Raw genomic sequence first — 18,534 nt, forward strand, 5'->3', positions numbered from 1 at the left:
AAGTCAAAAGCTTTTTTAAAATGGAAACCTATGTGCTCAACGCCTGTAAATATATATTAAGCAGTTATTTTGTAACCTATCAAAAACAACTTAGAAGAAGAAGATGATTCCTAAGCCCTAAGGGAGAGGTGAAGAGAGAAGCACAATTAAAAATTTTTGGAATGGCACAGCCACGGAGGTGAGCTTTTATTTACAGATACACGTGAGCGTGTGTGCAGGTCCGCGGTAAGAGCTTGGAGACTCTTGGTGACTGGTTTCTTTTCCTTGCGATCTTAGGAAAATTACATAATCTTTTTCTTTTAGCCTCTTTTTTTCTGTTCTGTATAACTGGAATCATCATTAGACTCACGTTGCTGTCAGAAGGATAAAATGCGATGTGAATAGTATCCCTTTAACTCTGTCTGGTACTTTGTAACACCCTCCGTAACTATGAGATGTAGTTGTTACTTATAGGAAGCCCCATTTTGTTGTTTCCTTTCAGCAGGCACTCTGGGTTTGTTGCTTGTCCGTAGAAAATTCAGAAGGTGACAGGACAGATATTTCTACCTTGTCACACTCTTTCCAGCCTTTGGAGATCAGCCTCACCACCCCCCCACCCCCGGATTCAGGAGTGTTCTTTCTGGGCTCCAGAGAATGATCTTGGTAGAGGTTGCTGTCTTCAGGCAGTTGAGCGGTCTCTTTTTAGACAGTAAACACCCACAGGGTCCCCAGGATCTCGGGGCTCCCTTGGAGAGGTGATGGGTGGAAACATGCAGGCATGGACATAAGAGGGAACAGGGCGCTCCTTTCACGGAAGCAGAGGAAGGTCTCCCGAGCGGCCCCTCTCCGGCCGGAAGCTCCCCGAGCATGACTCTGTCCTTCACCAGTGACGCCTCGGCACTTATGGCTCCATGACCTTGGGCGAGAAACTACCTCGGTTTGTACCTGAAATGGGAATACTGGCGTCGATCCAGAAGGCCATTTGGGAAGGTCTTCTGTACATCACAGAGGCTACTGTGAACGTGAGGGACCGTGATTTCATTTTGTCTAAAAGGGTCGTGGTTCTGTCCTGGTCTATGTCGGGGTGGGAGGGGGCGAGTGTCTACACTGTGGGCATTACCGTGTCACAGCAAGAGCATTAACTCACGGATTCATTAAGAGCAGCCGACTTCACACACGCCTGGCAATTTGAATCCGGGGACCCTGTGTTTTTGTCCTGATTTTGCGATGACCCTCTCCGCAGAGACGGCAATGATTACGAAGGAGACACATTTCATGGGTCATAGAAATAATATGCAGATGGCTGGTTTCTAATTGATGGGAAGGCACATTCTCTGGGAAATGGAATCAATGCTGATCTGTCGGGATTGAAATGGCGTGTGGGGAAAATAACCCAAGGGAGGCCCAGCATGGACCGACCTGACACGTCACCCCATGGGAATGGGGTCCCGCTCCCGTGTGTGTGTGTGTGTGTGTGTGTGTGTGTGTGTGTGTGTGTGTGTGTGTGGCCAGCACCATCAGCCGTGGGGGACCGACCCTCCGGCCACAGGAAGACACCCTGGATGGTCTCAGTTATGTAATGCTGGGCACTTTTCCTTGTAAAGGTGTTTTCCTACGCCTGCCAGATGGGCCCCACTAGCCCCTAATCACAATGTCCTCCCCCAGGCTCACCGGAGACTCAGGCACCTCCTATGGGTGGCTTCCCCTTTCCTAATCCACTCTCCCGCAGTGTGTGTGTTTGTTGTAATTCTGGCTCCTAATTCACGTGCCGTGCGTGGGATGCAGACTTGTGAGGTACTTCCTCTGGTGAAGGGGGGACAGTTTTCAAGGCATCATATTTGGGGATGTGATCACGAATCTTTTAACCTCCTTTCGCGCAGCTAATTCACCTGATACCTAAGGCGCGGCGCTTCAGAAATTTATCAGAAGTATTTGCCTGGTCTGTTTCGAACCCAGCTGAGCAAATCTTAGGCTCTAGCTCTTGAGATGGGGGGTGGGGGCGGTGGGGGCGGTGGACAGGGGAAGGGGACCGGTCTCCGGAGCTGGGGCAGGCCCTCCAGAGATGCATGTGACAGGAGAGCGTTTCCCCAGCCAGCTCCACAGAACGCCTTCAGAATGCATTTGCATTCGGGGCATTGTCTGGGGGGTGTCCTCGGATCTCTCTTCCCTCAAACAGCGTTTGTCATGTTGAAAATGGGTCTCCCCTCCCCGCCCTCCGGGTCCTCAGACACTGGATCTTGGAGACGTGCGCTGGAGGCTGCAGGACCACTCTCCGACTCCGCACCAATTTTAACCGCAGGAGAAAACCCACGCAACGCGCACAAACCCTGATCGCCCCACATCAGACAGGCTCGCTCCCCTTGGGTTTTCCAAAGATTCCGGGGGACGAGGAGTGCCTGCGCTTTCAGTTTCCTTAACCCTCCAGGGGCTGGAAACGGTTAGTGGGAGAGGAATGCACTAACATGAATTGCACAAAGCTGGGCTGCTGAGAGCTGGGGCGGCTCCCTCATGACCGCCGGGACCCAGACATCCCCCTCTGCCCTGATTACCCCAGGAAGACGGCCTAGCCATCTGCAGGTGCATAAACTGGCAGCCTGTCTAAGATGGGTGTTTTTCCTCACGCGTTCCTTCTGCACAGAGACGTTCAGAGAGAGGTATTTTTTTCTGGATAACAAGATATTTATTTAAGTCGCAAACTTGCTCGGCACACCTGGCGGAGGGCAAAGCTTTCCCACTTTCCCTCTCCTCTGGGGTAGGGGGCTAGGGCACTGGGGAGGAATTCCCATCCCCGCGGGTCTGCGCCCCTCGGGGGTGCCTGGGGCGTGAGGAGGGCGCCCCGGGCTTTCGACCCGTTTTCCACTGCTGGCGGGAGGTGTCCCTTTGCGGTGGATTGCGCTCGGCCCCCCCGCGCCGCGCTCTCTCCGCACGGCCCGGCGGGGCTGCCCGGGGTCCTCCGCGCGGGGTCCCCGCGCCCGCGGGCCGACGGCTGGGGACCCGGCAGCGCGTGGCAGCAACCGGACGCCCGGCAGCTCGGTCCCGCTCCGCCCCGGGCCGCTGCGCAGGTGGCGACCCAAGGCGGGAGCGCCCGGCTCCTCGGACCCAAGGCGCCGGGCTGGATCGGGGGGCGGCCGGCCCTCCGCACGCCCTCCCGCCGCCGCCTCCCCCCGGGTGGCGAGGCCGGGGCGCGGCGCCCACCCGGGGCCGGTCCCGCGCCGGCACCCCGCGCCCGCCGCGAAGTTGCGGCTCGCCCCCGCCTCGCCCCGCAGGGCGGCCGCCGGAGTGAACTCACCCGCTCTGCCCGCTCCGTCCCTGAAGGTCAAGGCCAGGTGGCTGCGGCGGGCGCGCGGCGGGGCCCGGGGCGGGGGGCGCCGGCGGGCCGCCCCGCCCCCATGCCCGGCGCCGCGGGGGCGCCCTCAGCGCGGCGGGCCCCGGGGGCCGCGGCGCTCAGATGCCGTGGTCGCAGTCCACATCGCGGCAGATGTACCAGAGGATCACGTACAGGATGAGCAGGATGGCGAAGATGAAGAGGGCCACCAGGATCGCCTTGGTCACCGGCGAGATGAGCGACTGCATGGCCCCGGCGGGGCGCGCGGGGCGCGGGGCGCGGCGCTCACGACCCCCGAGCGCGCCCGGAGCCCCGCGCCGGCCCCGCGCCTCATCCGCAGTGCTCCGTGCCGGGGACGGGCGCCCGCCGCTCGGCCGCGGCTGCTCGGGGCGGCTGCGCGCGGGGTCCGACCGCCCGGCGCCGCTCCGGGGCCCGCGCTCCTGCGCTCACCGGGCCCGGCGGCCGCGGGGCTGGGCGGGCGGCGCGGGGGGCGCGGCGGCCATGGGCGAGGACGCGGACGCGGACGGAGGCGGCGAGGCGGCGCGCCCGGCAGGTCCCCGCAAACTTGGGCGGCGGCGAGAAGGCGGGCGCGCGGGGACAGGTGGAAGCCCGGCCCCGCGGGGCGCGGCGCGCGGCCGTCCGCGGGCGGCGTGGGGCGCGGGGCTGCCGGGCGGCGGGGGCGCGGCGGGGAGGCGCGGGGCCGCGCGCGGGGAGGGGCTGCGGCGCGGCGGGGGTGGGGGGGGAGCCGCGTCCCCACCCGCGGCCCGCGCGCGCCCCTCCCGCCCCGGCGCCCCGGCCCTCTCGCTCCGTCTCAGCCTCGGCGGTCCGCCCGCTCCCCGTCCGCGCGCCCCCCTCGCTCCCCGTTTCCCGGGCGCCCGCCCCTCAGCCCGCGGCCGGGGCGCTGAGCTGTAATTACTGAGGACCGGGGAAGGCGGGCAAGAGGCAACGGCGGAGACGGGCAGCCCCTTCCTGCCCCCTCTCTCCCGGAGGGCGGCTGGCTGGCTGGACTCGGGAGGGGCTGCGGGTTGCATCCAACTCACTGCTGACCCGGGCAGGACGGGGTGCAGACGCGATGGGGCAGAGGCAGGGGGCAGGTTCAGACCGGAGTGCCCTTACGTAAGGGGGCGCCCCGTTCTGGGGGAAATGGATGAAGAGCCCGGGGCTGGACCTCCCGGAATGGGGAGGCGGGCTTATGCCCTGACGGACGAGAAGCCTCGCACGCCCGCGCCACCTTCCCATACGTGCGTCTCCCACCCTCCTGGGCTGGGCCTTGTGGATGACAAACCAGACCTTGTCCCCCACCGCCTACACACTCACACACACACACACACACACACACACACACACACACCCCTTTCCTGCGGGCTGGGCTGCGCTTAGGGCTGATGCCCGCTGGCCCTTCCGGCAGGGACAGGCAAAGGAGGTAGAATCCCCCCAGCCCAGCACTTCAGGGACGCGGTGCAGGACAGGGGTACCAGGGCCTAGACTAGAACTTCGGGATATGCGAAAAACAGAGCCACCGGTGTCCCAGAGGATAGGGCGTTCAGGACCCAGGAGCTCCGATTCCAGTCTCCACCACGTGAGGCCCCCAACGCCAGCGGCTGGGTGGTCAGAAGGCCTCATGTGTGCAGGGTGAGGGGCTGTGAACGGGAGGAACGCATCTGCAGGGGAGCCCTCCATCCCTGAGTCCCGGGTGCCTCGGGGGCGGGGGGGGGGCGGCCAGGGGCTCTTTTCCTGTACTCACTCCAGGTGACCTTCAGAGCCTGCACACAGGACACAGGGCCTGACCCCACGGGAAACAGCATCCCCTCTGACGGCAGCCGAGTGAGGATGCGGGCAGGACGTGCACGGTGATCGTGAGGGGATGGTCTGGTCCGGCGTGGACACAGGGCAGGAAAGAATCAGGAGTGGATTCCAGAGTGGCCCTGGACCCCTTCCTGCAGCCCACCCCGGGGACTGTGCTCTCCCCGCGGTGCGGCATAGGAAGAACGGAGGGTACCCACCCACGCTGGGGCCAAAGAAGGAGGCCACATCCCCGGCTCCGGGCAGCCAGGACGGGTCTGCGGTCTGTGAAAGGAGTAGGGGCTGAAGGAATGTCCTTGCAGGTGAGGTGACCCAGCCCAGCAGGATTTGCAGTCAGGGGGCTTCTCAAGGTCACCTGGCGGGGTGGGGGGGGTGCCTAGTACCTGCACACACACACAGCAAACAGTTGGTATCCCCCAGGAAGTATCTGATGAGCAGCAATACTGTGCATCTTTTTGCAGGGCTGCAGCTTCTAATTCTGAAGGCATCTGCCTTCCCAGCCTCAAGCTGTCCCCGGGCCAAAACAAGAAGGGCAACGGGCTGCCTGTCCCCGCTTCCGGTACTCCCACCTCACTCACACACGCAGAGTTCCTGTTTCTTGGGGGTCCGCTAGGGAGGGGAGCCTATCTCTGACATTCTTCGTTAAACTTAACTTTGTCGGCAGAACCTCTCCGACGCCCAGAGCCAGAGCCGCCCTGGTGTGAAGGCATAGGAGGTGTCTGAGGACACATGTCACCATTCTTTGCTCACCAAATGGACTTGGATGTTGACCGTGAGAAAATGAACTCAGTTCAGGGAGCATTTTCCACATTGCTTTCCTGTGAGCTTTGGTGCGTTCTGATTGGTCGCCATCTGTTAACATCTTGTGTGTGTGTGTGTTTAACTTAATCGGATTCCCGGAGGAGCCTTGACATGGAAGCTAGTCCTGTGGATGGCGAGAGAAGAGTCACTCTGTCGAGAAGCATGCCCTCGCCCAGCACCGTAAAACTCATACCGTGTCCAGCCTCTGTGCACCCTCGTCTGGGTTACTTAACTTTTTTTTTTTTTTTTTTTTTTGCGGTACGCGGGCCTCTCACTGGTGTGGCCTCTCCCGTTGCGGAGCACAGGCTCCGGACGCGCAGGCGCAGCGGCCATGGCTCACGGGCCCAGCCGCTCCGCGGCACGTGGGATCTTCCCGGACCGGGGCACGAACCCGCGTCCCCTGCATCGGCAGGCGGACTCTCGACCACTGCGCCACCAGGGAAGCCCGTGGGTTACTTGACTTTTGCTCTCAGCCCCCGTTCCCCGCACTCGTGGCTTTATCTGAAAGCTGCTCTCACACGGAGGCTCCTGTCCGTTCTCCTTCCACTCGCAGAATTGTCCTTGTTGCCTTTTATTTCTATTTACTCCTGCCATGGGTTTTCCTCTTCCAAGTCCTGCAGGAACACAACTTTCAGTGCCTGTGATCTTCCTGGAGTGAATTGTTTTGGAATCAGATACGTGGTTGGTTCCGAGATCAAATTTCAGGAGCTGCTAAAACCTCTTCCTAGGTACAGTGGCTGAACCACAGGCCTCCGGACAATGATTGGTCCCCTCTTAGCCATCAGGGCTTCCTTTTTTTCCCCGACGTGTGTACGTTTGTCTAAAACCTTTCCTTGCTACTGAGTGTATAAAGCAACCTCAAAATCCAGGCCAGACTGTCCCTACAGGGGAACTTGAACTTTAGAGAGAAATCGTGGATGAATCGACACACCTTCATCCTGGCTTTGGTGCACTGTTTTTCAGACTGCAGGTCACGACCGGTGAGAAGGGTCTGAGATGGATTTGGGTGGATGCGATGGGAATTGTTAAAAACCCGGTGGATTGTAACAGCAGACGGCGCCACCTGCAGGAAGCATCGGTGCTGTGTCGGGAAGCTCTGTGTGTGTGTGTGTGTGGGTGTGTGTGTGGGCGTGTGTGTGTCTGCGTGCCCATGCGCACACACACATGTGCTGGTTGTTAATGGATACTGTCTGTCAAAGGTGCTAGAGGGTAGCCACCCTGTGGGCGGAGACTTGAAAGATGCAGAAACTACGACGGGGGAGTTTGGATGGAAGGTTAGGAACAAAATTTTTTTTTAATGTTATTGACGTAGAGTTGATTTGCAATCGTGTGTTAATTTCTGCTGTACAGCAAAGGGATTCAGTTATACATATACATACATTCTTTTTCGTATTCTTTTCCATGATGGTTTATCCCAGGATGTTGAAGAGTTCCCTGTGCTCTACAGTAGGGCCTTGTTGTTGATCCATCCTATATCTACTGGTTTGCATCTGCTAACCCCAGACTCCCAATCTTTCCCTCCAGATGGTCTTGGTAAGCAAAGCCATGAGCGGACATCTGTAAGCCACAGGTGAGTCCCCTGGATTGGTTTTCATTTGAGCTGGCGGTACCATTTGGGAACTCAGGGGCAAGGGCACCCCATGGGTTTGGGGCAGGCAGAGAAGAGCAGGGAAGGTCCCCCAATGACCCAGGGCTCCTGCATGACTAGGAGAATCAGGAATCCAGTCCCCTTCTGTCTGATTGTCTGGCTTGATGTCTGTCTGACCAAGCATTGGCCGTGGTCCAACCAGAGAAGCTGTGGGCCCCTGGCGAGCCACTCTTTCTAGGTAGGCTTGTTCAAGAGATGTGTGTATTTTCCTGAACGGGCTACAGGTCTTTGGGGTAACCCTAGAGCAAGCTGGGGGCGGCCCAGCGTTTTCAGAACACCTTTCCTGAGAGTTTTTGGACAGTGTCTTTTTCTGGCTTGACTCAATTGCCTGAGTTAATCCAATAATAATTGCTTCTCCCTCAGCATCACTTGGAACGCCCACATGTGTGTTTTTATCATAGGAAACTTGCCCGAACGGCCCCCCGTGTCCATCTCCCGTGGAGGATTACGGATCTGGGGACCCCGTCTCCTGGGTTTCCACGTCGAGTCGCCAGTATTCAGCACCCGTGAAGCCTGGTCAGGGGTCCTGTTCCTGGATCCCAGGATTCCCGCTCCTACAACTCGATTTGTGTAACTGTCAGTTTTCTCTCCGGCTCTGTGGCTGGTGCATGTGTCTTGGGATGAGAGCGGCGGTGTTGAAATTAGCATCCTTTTCCATCTTGCTAGGTTTCTGTGATGATAGGTTTTCGCCTACATGTTGGCTTAGGCGAAAACAGACTTGCTAATTGAGGCCAAAAAACAAAGCAAATGGTAAAAACCCACGGGAGCCAATGAACTAAAACGGGATGTTTCCATAGTAGCAAGATGTCACCCTAAGGCTGGGATGGCATTTCATCTTCTTAGCGTGTGGTTTCTGCTTGCCTTTACTCTCTCAGCTTTCTTATCTGTGGGATATGCCTTTTTATAATTTGTCCAAATCCTTTCAAAGCTCATACGGGTCAGCCCAGTGGATAATAGCTAAGGCTTTATGTGGATGCACTCAATACACTGAAATTAAAAATTGAGATGTACCGCATTTCCGTCTGTGAACCGAAACGCCTATAGGAGAAAGACTTCCCCGTAAAGGGAAGCAGCTGCAGCCCATCTGCCTCTTAGAATGGGGTCGCTTTACAAGGAAACATTCCTCACATTCTTGGGATAACTGCTTTGTCCCAGAAGACAGATGCATTAAACTCAGTGCATTGGAAAGGTAGTCATCAAGTAACAGAGTAACCAAGGCAGCGCTCATGGCAAGTTCAGACTTTAGCACTTTAAAAAAAAAACTTTATCGCAGCAGCTCTGGGTCGGTGACCAACTATAGGAACCGTAGGAAAGGGTTTTACTTTTGAATGGTTGTGTTTGTAGTCTCCTTTTAAAAAATGTTTATCAGGTGGATGGTGTAACCATCTGTATTTCATGCACCAGGGTACTGTCGACAGAGTGTGGAATCCTTTATAACTTGCGTGCAGGTCTGTGGCCTCCAATTAACATTTGAAACGCTCCTCAATTAGGAGATCACAAGAGCTGACTTCAATCCGTATTTATGCCCTTTTATGGGGAGTGGGGGGGGGTCTTTGCTTCCCACGGAGTGGGTGCTTGATAAAGATTGATGGTCCGTGAAAACCAGGGGAAATCCCGCCAAGATAGAGCACTGATGGCTTGTAGGAAAATGCCCACTTTTGTGACAAGCTCAACACCACCCACCCTCCCAAAGGGACGGGGGAAACTCAGGTGTCCGGAGGACCTCCTGGTTCTGTCAATGGGATATTTAACAAGCAGTTTTGCGTTCTTTGAAAAACGTCATATCCTTTAAGGCAGGAATGCCCACGTGCTCTTCATCCTTAACCATCAGGCTGAATGTAAGATGACTAGCAAGGACCTACCGTATAGCACAGGGCACTATATTCAGTATCTGGTAATAACCTATAGGAATGCCCTAGTAGGGAAAACTACGGGACTGGGGGACTAGAGGGGAACAAACAGACAGTATGCGTTCATCGATTCCCCTTTCATGGTGTTTCCTGTGTGCGGAAATATTTTACATAAAGCCCATCCCTTTGAGGGAGGAAGGACTGTGCCCCTTTCAAAGGAGATAGCTGGGGGAGCCAGACCAACTCATCTACGGGGTTTGAACCCCACCCTTCCTTGCGGGGACAACGGTGGGGGTCATTCAGTGTCAATAGATAATTATGGTTTGTTTCTCAAAAGGTGTAAGAAGTGCGGTTTTTAAATCTCCCCCGCCTTTAACACAAATTCCGAATTTCCAAGTATAAAGCCAGACTTGGGTGCCCACTTGGGGCATCAGAAAACTCATGATGGCAAAGTGTCTCCTATGCTCTGCGTTGTCTAATATTTACTCTCTTTTTAAATCGGAGTATGGCTGGTTTACAATGCTGCGTTAGTTTCAAGTGTACCACAAAGTGCGTCAGTTATACTTCTGTAAATATCTATTCTTTTTCAGATTCTTTTCCATTATAGGTGGTCCCAGGATACTGAAAAGAGTTCCCTGTGCTCTACAGGAGGACCTTGTTGTTGATTTTAGGTCCAGTCATACGTATCTGTTCATCCCAAGCTCCTAATTTATCCCTCCCCCTCCCCTTTCCCCTCCGGTAACCCTGCGTTAGTGTTCTATGTCTGGGAGTGTGTTTACGGTATTTAGTCTTTAATCGCCCTCTGACCTTGTGCATCTCGCGCCTCCCAGGGTTTGGGCGGGGCGGGGCTGTGACACCCTGGCTGGGTTTCCTTCGAGCATGGGGAGGGTCCTGGCGGGATGACTGTGCGGGCATCACGTGTGTGAGGACCTAGCACAGCCTGCGGGGTGAGGCTGCCCCGCAGACTCCAGCTGTGATTCGGGGGCTGCCTCCCGGGACGCAGGCACCGGCGCAGCTCGGATTCCCTTTACCGCGATCTGATGGCGCCACCTACCGGCCCTGCAGGGCGCGCGCTGCCCGCCTGGTCTTTTCCAGGCGCAGCTGCTGTTGCCCGTGCGCCTGTCGGAAGCCTGGTGCCGCCCTGGGTCCACCTGCCCGGCCGCCCCTGGGGCGCTGTGCACGGTGTCACCTGCCGTCCGTCGGGTTTGGGAAGAGCTCAGAGCAGGGCACAAAGAGTGCCCATTTTGTTAGGGATTTCTGAGGTTGCTCACGCCATCTAAGCTTCTTTAATAATGGAAACTTTTTGGTGATGTGGTGCTGGGTTCTAGAGAGGAAACGGAGGGGTTGGGGAAAGGGGGAGGGAGAGAGAGGCTGAGGCCAATTGGCCATTTCCTGAGCCATGACTGATTTACAGTGTTATGTAAGTTTCAGGTGTACAACCTAGTGGTTCAATGTTTGTACAGGTTAATATACTCCGCTTCCCTTTATTATAAAATGTTGGCTACATTCCTCGTCTTGTACAATAGATCCTTGTAGCTTATTTAATACATAATAGTTTGTGCCTCTTAATCCCCTACGCCATCATGCCCCTCCCCCCTTCCCTCTCCCCACTGGGAACTATTAGTTTGTTCTCTATGTGAGTCCGCTTCTGTTTTGCACAGACGTTCATTTGGTTTATTTTTTTAGATTCCACACATAAGTGATATCATGCAGTACTTGTGTCTGACATCTCATTAAGCATAATATTCTCTTAAGTCTATCCATGTAGCTGCCAATGGCATTATTTCATTCTTTTTCATGGCCGAGTAATAGTCCATTGTATATATGGACCACATCTTCTTTATCCATTCCTTGGCTATTGTGAATAGTGCTGCTGTGAATACCGGGGTGCATGTATCTTTTCGAATTAGAGTTTTCATTTGTCTCTGGACATATGCCCAGGAGAGGAGGTGCTCGATCACGTGTGATGCACTCTTCTGCCCCCAGATGAGAAGAGCAGCGTCACTGGGGTGTTTTAAGCCATCCACCGTATCCAGTGAAATCACTGTGGGAACACACGGGCTCCGTGAGGCCGCGGGCCGCATGCGCGAGGGTGCGCCGTCCACAGGGCACCCGGGTGGCGGCCGCGGGGCTCGCCATCGCAGCCCTTCCTCCCCGGAGAAACCTCAGTCACATCCGGGAACCCCGAGGAGCGCGGGGCTCAGGGGCTGCGAGTTTCCAGTGAAATCACTATGGGAACACAGAAGCCCTGGAATTTCAGTGGCTTAACACATTAAATGTTAAATGTTTATTTCTAGGAATTCCCTGGTGGTCCAGTGGTTAGGATTATGGCCTTTCACTGCTGCGGGCCCAGGTGTTTTTTTTGTTTGTTTTTTTGTGTTTTTTGGCTGCGTTCGGTCTTCGTTGCTGTAGGTGGGCTTTCTCTAGTTGCGGCGAGCGGGGGCTGCTCTTCGTTGCGGTGCGCTGGCTTCTCATTGTAGTGGCTTCTCTTTCTTGTTGCGGAGCACGGGCCCTAGAGCGTGCGGGCTTCAGTAGCTGTGGCACACAGGCTCAGTAGTTGTGGCTCGCGGACTCTAGAGCGCAGGCTCAGTAGTCGTGGCGCATGGGCTTAGCTGCTCCGCGGCATGTGGGATCTTCCCGGACCAGGGCTCAAACCCGTGACCCCTGCATTGGCAGGCGGATTCTTAACCACTGCACCACCAGGGAGGTCCTGCTCATTTATTTTTCAAGAAGTGTTTTCACGGGGGGAACATAAACTAATTGGTGGTGTTGGAAAGATCCTACATTGTGTGAGACTTCCAATTATGATGGTAAAGTGATGTTTAGAGTGTGCCCATGGTGGTGACAGCTGAAGTTAATTGATAAGGGACGTCATGATCATAAAAGCGGTATCTTGATGAATATTAAGATAACTCCAAGAGGTGGGTATTCCAAGAGCAACGTAAATCAACGTCTGAGTCATGGGAGGAAGGGCAGAGGAACCCCAGAACGGTTAAGTTCACGTGCTTTGTGGGCAGAACCCAAATGCCGCCTTCAGGCTGGATGACCCTCGGCAGGTCCCAGCCTTGTATCTCAGCCCTTCAAATGGGGTGTCTTTAGTCCATTCGGGCTGCTATAGCAAAACTATCACAGACTGGGTGGTTTATAAATAATAGAAGTGTATTCCTCACAGTCCTGGAGGCTGGAGGTCTGAGATCCCGGCGAGGGCAGATTTAGCGTCTGGTGAGGACCCTCTTCCTGGTTCATCGATGGTGTCTTCTCGCTGTGTCTTCACCTGCTGGAAGGGTCGAGGGAGCTCTCTGGGGTTTCTTTTCTAAGGACACTAATCCCATTTAGGGGGGCTCCACCCTCATGACCTCATCACCCCCAAAGGCCCCACCTCCTGACACCATCACGTTGGGGGTTAGGGCTTCCATATATGAATTTGGGGGGGGACATAGACTTTCACTCTATATCATGGGGGTGAGGAACCAACTCTGCAGGGTTGTAGTGAAAATAAAATCAGATCATGTAAAGGACTTAGTACCTGGTGCTTAAAAACCAGTCCATAAATATTAACTCTCATTACTTTTAAGACATGCCTGTTCATGTGGGAAATAACACTATAATAATAGGTTTAACATGCAAAGGAAAGGTGATTCTTTAATAGGTTGTGCTTCTCATAAATATGTTCCCAGGGACGGAAGATGTTCTGTTTCATATTAAAAATATAAAAAACCTCTTGACTTCTCATTAGCCTCTTAAAAATATTGCAGTGATGTCCATGGTATTAAAAATGTAGGGACTTCCCTGGTGGCGCAGTGGTTAAGAATCCGCCTGCCAAGGCAGGGGACACGGGTTCTAGCCCTGGTCCGGGAAGATCCCACATGCCATGGAGCAACTAAGTCCGTGCACCACAACTACTGAGCCCACGTGCCACAACTACTGAAGCCCACGCGCCTAGAGCCCGTGTTCCGCAACAAGAGAAGCCACCACCGTGAGAAGCCCGCGCACCGCAATGAAGAGTAGCCCCCGCTCGCCGCAACTAGAGAAAGCCCACGCGGAGCAACAAAGACCCAACGCAGCCAAAAATAAATAAATAAATTTATTCAAACAAAATGCAAACTTTTAAGAGATATTGTTTGTCGAGGAGCAGAGAGAGGGCAGTGGCTTAGCTGGCCTCTGGCCAGGATGGCTGGTGATTGATTGATTGAATTTTATTTTTTAATTATTCAAATCATACCTTAATTAAATGTTAAAATTCACATTCAGCATTGGCTTCAGGGTACTTGAGTGTTTCAGATGGTTTTCTCTCCCGGTGAAGAATGCAGTTACACGGGGCACCTCTCTCCCAGGGGTAGCTGGAAACAGAAGGAGACCTCACAGAACCTCCTTTTTCCGTGAGTCTAGAATTCAGTTTTGACGCTGACCCTTCAAGGTATGGAGAACATTGGGTGAAAGACCGCACACTCAGTTAAGTGGTTTTAAAATCTCATTCTAAGCAGCCCCTGTTGGCCCCAGGAACTCTTTTCTTCCCTCTGGTTCTGACTGTCTGGGACACTTTGCCTTGCAAGGCAGGCTCTGCGGAAGGGAGGGAAGTCCTTCCGCATTTGGGTTTTAGATCCTCCTTCTTTTTCTGATAGCCGTCTGCTGGGAACAGCTAGAGATCTGCTCCCAGAAAATTTGTGAATTAATCTCATCCATGTTATTTGTGGTGAGTAAATTAATAAATATGGTAGATAGAGATAAATACATGGATGGGTGGATGCCTGAATAACCTGGATGGATGGATGGAGGGAGGGATGGAGAGATAGATGATGGATGGATTAGAAATAGATGATAGACAGATGGATATAGATAGATGGTAGGTAGGTAGATATAGATGCATGCATGGGTGGAAGAATGGATGGATAGAGAGGTGGATGGATGGATGGGTAAATAGATGATTGATAGATTTATAGATAGATAGATACATGGAAGGAGGGACAGGCGGGCCGAGAGCTGAAGCAGTAGTCACCCCTGAAGACTCCTGACCCAAAGGCCAGCTGCCACAGAACCAAGAGCCGGGCCCTGTCCTCAGGTGGTGAAGGCTCCTGGCACCCTCTAGAACTAAGTGGGCTGGTGCGTTGCGCTCAGAGAAGAAGAATGGTCCATGACACTCATCATGAACCCCCTGAGTACCAGGCTTTGGACACAGGTTTTACTGAATCCTCCCCAGACCCAGGGAAGGGGCCACAACCATGTCCGTGTCAGATACGTCAACAGTCCAGGAGGTTAGGAGTCGTTCAGAATCATGGGATTGGGCTTCCCTGGTGGCGCAGTGTTTGAGAGTCCGCCTGCCGAGGCAGGGGACGCGGGTTCGTGCCCCGGTCGGGGAGGATCCCACATGCCGCGGAGCGGCTGGGCCTGTGAGCCATGGCCGCTGAGCCTGCGCGTCCGGAGCCTGTGCTCCGCAACGGGAGAGGCCGCAACAGGGAGAGGCCCGCGTACCGCAAAAAGAAAAAAAAAAAAAAAAAGAATCATGGGATCAGTCTACATGGCCCACTGGGAGGGGCAGGCGGAGGTCGGATCATCCGTGTACCGGAAGATGCTGGGCGGACGAATCTGACCACAGAGAGAGACTGAGGAGGAGGGAGGACGCATCTACCCACGAGTTTGGTCAGACGGGGACTCTGACCTCTGTGTGCTTCTTTATCTATGTCTGCGTTCCTTATAAAATCCTTATTGTTCAAGATTGCATTGGCTTCTTTGCAAAAGACATGATGGTTACTAAAAATGGTACACCTAAATCCATCTTTATGGCAGCTTTGACTGCAAGAAAATTGACCTCCAATAACATCAAAACCTTTACTATTAGAAATGCATGGAATAGCTTATACATTATTAAGCTTTTCCTTCTTTGGCCAACGCCTAAGAGATGAGTCAGATATATTCTTGAGTGACTTCAAGCTCTAAATGCTGGCCTAGTTCCTGTTTTGTTTTGTTTTGTTTTCTGGGTGGAGACAACTTTCTGAAACATGTATAAAATTGTTTATCCTTCATGCATACTCCTTTCCATCTTGACAGAATTAAAACAAAAGACTTTTATAAATTGTTCTTTCCTTCCCCCCATCCTGTGCCAACAGAAAGCACAAGTGTGTTAGCCCATGTTTATTCACAAAGTTCTACTGCTAGATGTTTCATATCCTTGGAATAGGGTTTAACACACACACACACACACACACACACACACACCTTGAGAGTAATGGAAATGGGATAACCCAGGTCTGGATTTGAACATACAGCTCACAAAGTGTCCATTTTTGGACACAAAATATAGTTTTGCTCTGTTTACCTGTTTAAGCATTTTTTGCACTTTGTAAAGGACACCCACTTCTTTTTGGAATGGGCAAGGCTACGAGAACTCTGATGCGGACCCCTTCGTTGTGACATAAAACCGCATTGAACGGCCGATTTAACATGAATCACGCTTCCTCCCAGCTGCTTCTGCAGCTGCTTTGAGTTTCCTGAGGCCAGAATGATGCTCACCAGAAGTGACAGCTGGTTCCCAAGGAAACCCCACCCCAGGGGCTGCATCCGGGGAACCTTCTGCTTCCCTAAGAAGCAAATGACACACGCAACTGGGAAGCAACAGGGGTGCTTGCAAGGCACCCCCGGGCTCTGCTGCTTCCATTAATCTTTCAAACCTGAGAGTGACTTTGCAGACTTACATCACCTTGGCCGTGGTGACTCCCAGCCCTGTCTGTGTGATCCAGGGACCTTAAAGAACACTGAAGCCGGGAGCCACTCCCCTGCCCTGAGATTCTGATGTCTTTGGGGTCTTGGGGGCATCAAATACCCAGGGCTGGGAGGTGTGAAACTTGGGAATGAAACTCTTTATTCAGTGTCCTAAGCAGACAGGCATTTGGGCTGAACGGCCATGCGGGAAAGTAAGGATTAAACATCCAGCAATCCCACTCCTGGGCATATATCTGGAGAAAACCATAATTTGAAAAGACACATGCACCCCAATGTTCATTGCAGCACTATTTACGATAGCCAAGACGTGGAAGCAATGTAAGTGTCCATCAACAGATGAGTGGATAAAGAAGATGTGGTCCATATACACAGTGGAATATTGCTCAGCCATAAAAAAGAATGAAATCATGCCATTTGCAGCAACACGGATGGACCTAGAGATGATCATACTGAGTGAAGTAAGTCAGACAGAGAAAGACAAATATCATATGATAGCACTTGTCTGTGGAATCTAAAAAAAGCAATACAAATGAACTTGTTTACAAAACAGAAATAGAATGACAGACATAGAAAACAAACTTCTGGTTACCAAAGGGGCAACGTGGGGGGGAAGTGATAAATTAAGAGACTGGGATTAACAGATACACACTGCTGTATATAAAACAGATAGGCAACAAGGACCTACTATAGAGCACAGGGAACTCAATATTCTGTAATAACCTATAATGGAAAAGAATTTGAAAAAGAATGGATATATATGTGTATGTATTGCCAAATCACTTTGCTGTACACTTGAAACGAACATAATATTGTAAATCAACTATATTCCAATAAAAATTTAGAGATAAACAAATCAATATTGGCTAAGAACAGGGTCCAAACAGCTCTTATGATTCAGCCCCTGCCTCTAGGTGCCTGGTCCGTGGGGCTCATGCCTTTGGGAGCGGATGACACCATGGCACGAGAGGGCAGATGCAGAAGGATGAAAGGGGGCAGTGAGGTGCCTTCACTTCCCGCCACTGTTGTCACAATTACCAACACTTAAAATAATGCAAACGTATTATCTGACGCTTCTGGAAGTCAGAAGTCCGGGATGGGCGTCGCTGGGTTACAATGGAGGCGTTGGCAATGTCACAAACGCTCTGGAATCGCTTCCAATGAATCCATTCCTTTTCTTGTCCAGTTTCCAGAGGCCACCTGCGTCCTTGGCTGGTGGCCCCTTTCTCCATCTTCAAAGACCATCTCTCGGACCTCTGCTTTCATCAGCACACTTTTTTCTGTGGTTAAATCTCCCTCTTATGAGGACCTTTGTGATTCCGTTGGGATTGTGTGGAAAATCCAGGACCATCTCCCCATCTCAATATCCTTCACTTAATCCCATCTGCAGAGTCACCCTTTTTCAGGGACGCTAACACCTTCACAGCCTCCAAGGATTAGGATATGAGCATCTTTGGGGACCACTCTCCAGCCCACCACGTGATGTCTGTACAATTCACGGGATCCAGGAGCCTGGAAAGGAGGGAGCACTGGGTCGCTGTGGGGCTGGGTCCTTGAGAACCCAGTTGTTGGAGCAGGTGATCCAGGAAGGTGGTGACTCCTGAGGGCACCGGCTTAGCAGAATGAAGGGGTCCATGGATGGAGAGACACTGGGAGTCTCCAGCTGAGAGAGGGAGCCACCTACGTACAAAGGGAACCCTTTATGTGTAGGTCCCTGTATGACACTAGGATTGTATCTAAGCAATTTACATGAATGGAGAAGTTCAACCTCAAGAAGGTGAGTGCAAGCGGTGTCAGTGGTTTCCTTCAAGGGCAAAGGTGAGTGTTGTGTGCGTGTGTGTTTTCCTCCGTTTACCGTATTCTTTTGGTTTTCCTGGTTGTCTGTAATGAGCAGACTGCTTTCAAGATGGGAAAGTAAACGCGGCACTTTGATGCTCGAGGGAAGGATGTTAGCGATGGGACACCAGTAGAAGCAGCTTAAGAGCCCAGGCCAAGGGCAGCTGTGGGACAGGAGGGGGCTCTCGGGGAGCATGCTGGGACGGGGGGACCCCGTGAGCGTGGGAAGCAAGGATGGCCCTGGGGAAGAGTCAAAGGGACGTTTTCAGGATTGGGCTGCCCCCCCCGCCCCGCCCCCACCTCACTCTGCTCACTTTGCCCCACCCTAGTCCACACTTCCTCTTTTCTTTTCCCCACTTAGCATCACCGGCAGCCTCTGCCCCGCCTGTCACGTGGGATGCCGCCACCCAACACTCCCTTCCGGCTCCCCTTGGAGTCACAAATCCTGCTTCTTCTTCAACAGTCAGCGCAGAGGTTGCTTCCCCTCTCGCGAACCCCTCTGATCCCCATCTGGGCTCCTGCCAGACCCCCTGGGGTCCCCTTTGGAAGCATGCAGAGCCCCAGACCCCTCATCATTG

General features: G+C 53.5%; 1 long non-coding RNA gene across 7 annotated transcripts; it reads left to right on the forward strand.

Moving 5' to 3' along the window:
* The first annotated feature begins 2,286 nt into the window (after positions 1 to 2,286).
* Positions 2,287 to 12,718, forward strand: LOC132594537 (uncharacterized). 7 transcript variants are annotated; one of them, XR_009560754.1, is made up of 6 exons: positions 2,287 to 2,416; positions 2,534 to 2,633; positions 5,054 to 5,409; positions 5,569 to 7,182; positions 7,433 to 7,478; positions 7,958 to 12,718. It is a non-coding gene; the product is annotated as an uncharacterized lncRNA (long non-coding RNA). The 7 variants fall into 7 exon arrangements; XR_009560756.1 differs by lacking the exon at positions 2,287 to 2,416 and having other exon boundaries at positions 2,435 to 2,633; positions 5,065 to 5,409; XR_009560753.1 differs by lacking the exons at positions 2,287 to 2,416; positions 2,534 to 2,633 and adding an exon at positions 4,098 to 4,936.
* Positions 12,719 to 18,534: the final 5,816 nt, after the last annotated feature.

The sequence above is a fragment of the Globicephala melas genome, chromosome X (genome assembly GCF_963455315.2).
Source record: "Globicephala melas chromosome X, mGloMel1.2, whole genome shotgun sequence".
Lineage (NCBI taxonomy): Eukaryota > Metazoa > Chordata > Mammalia > Artiodactyla > Delphinidae > Globicephala > Globicephala melas.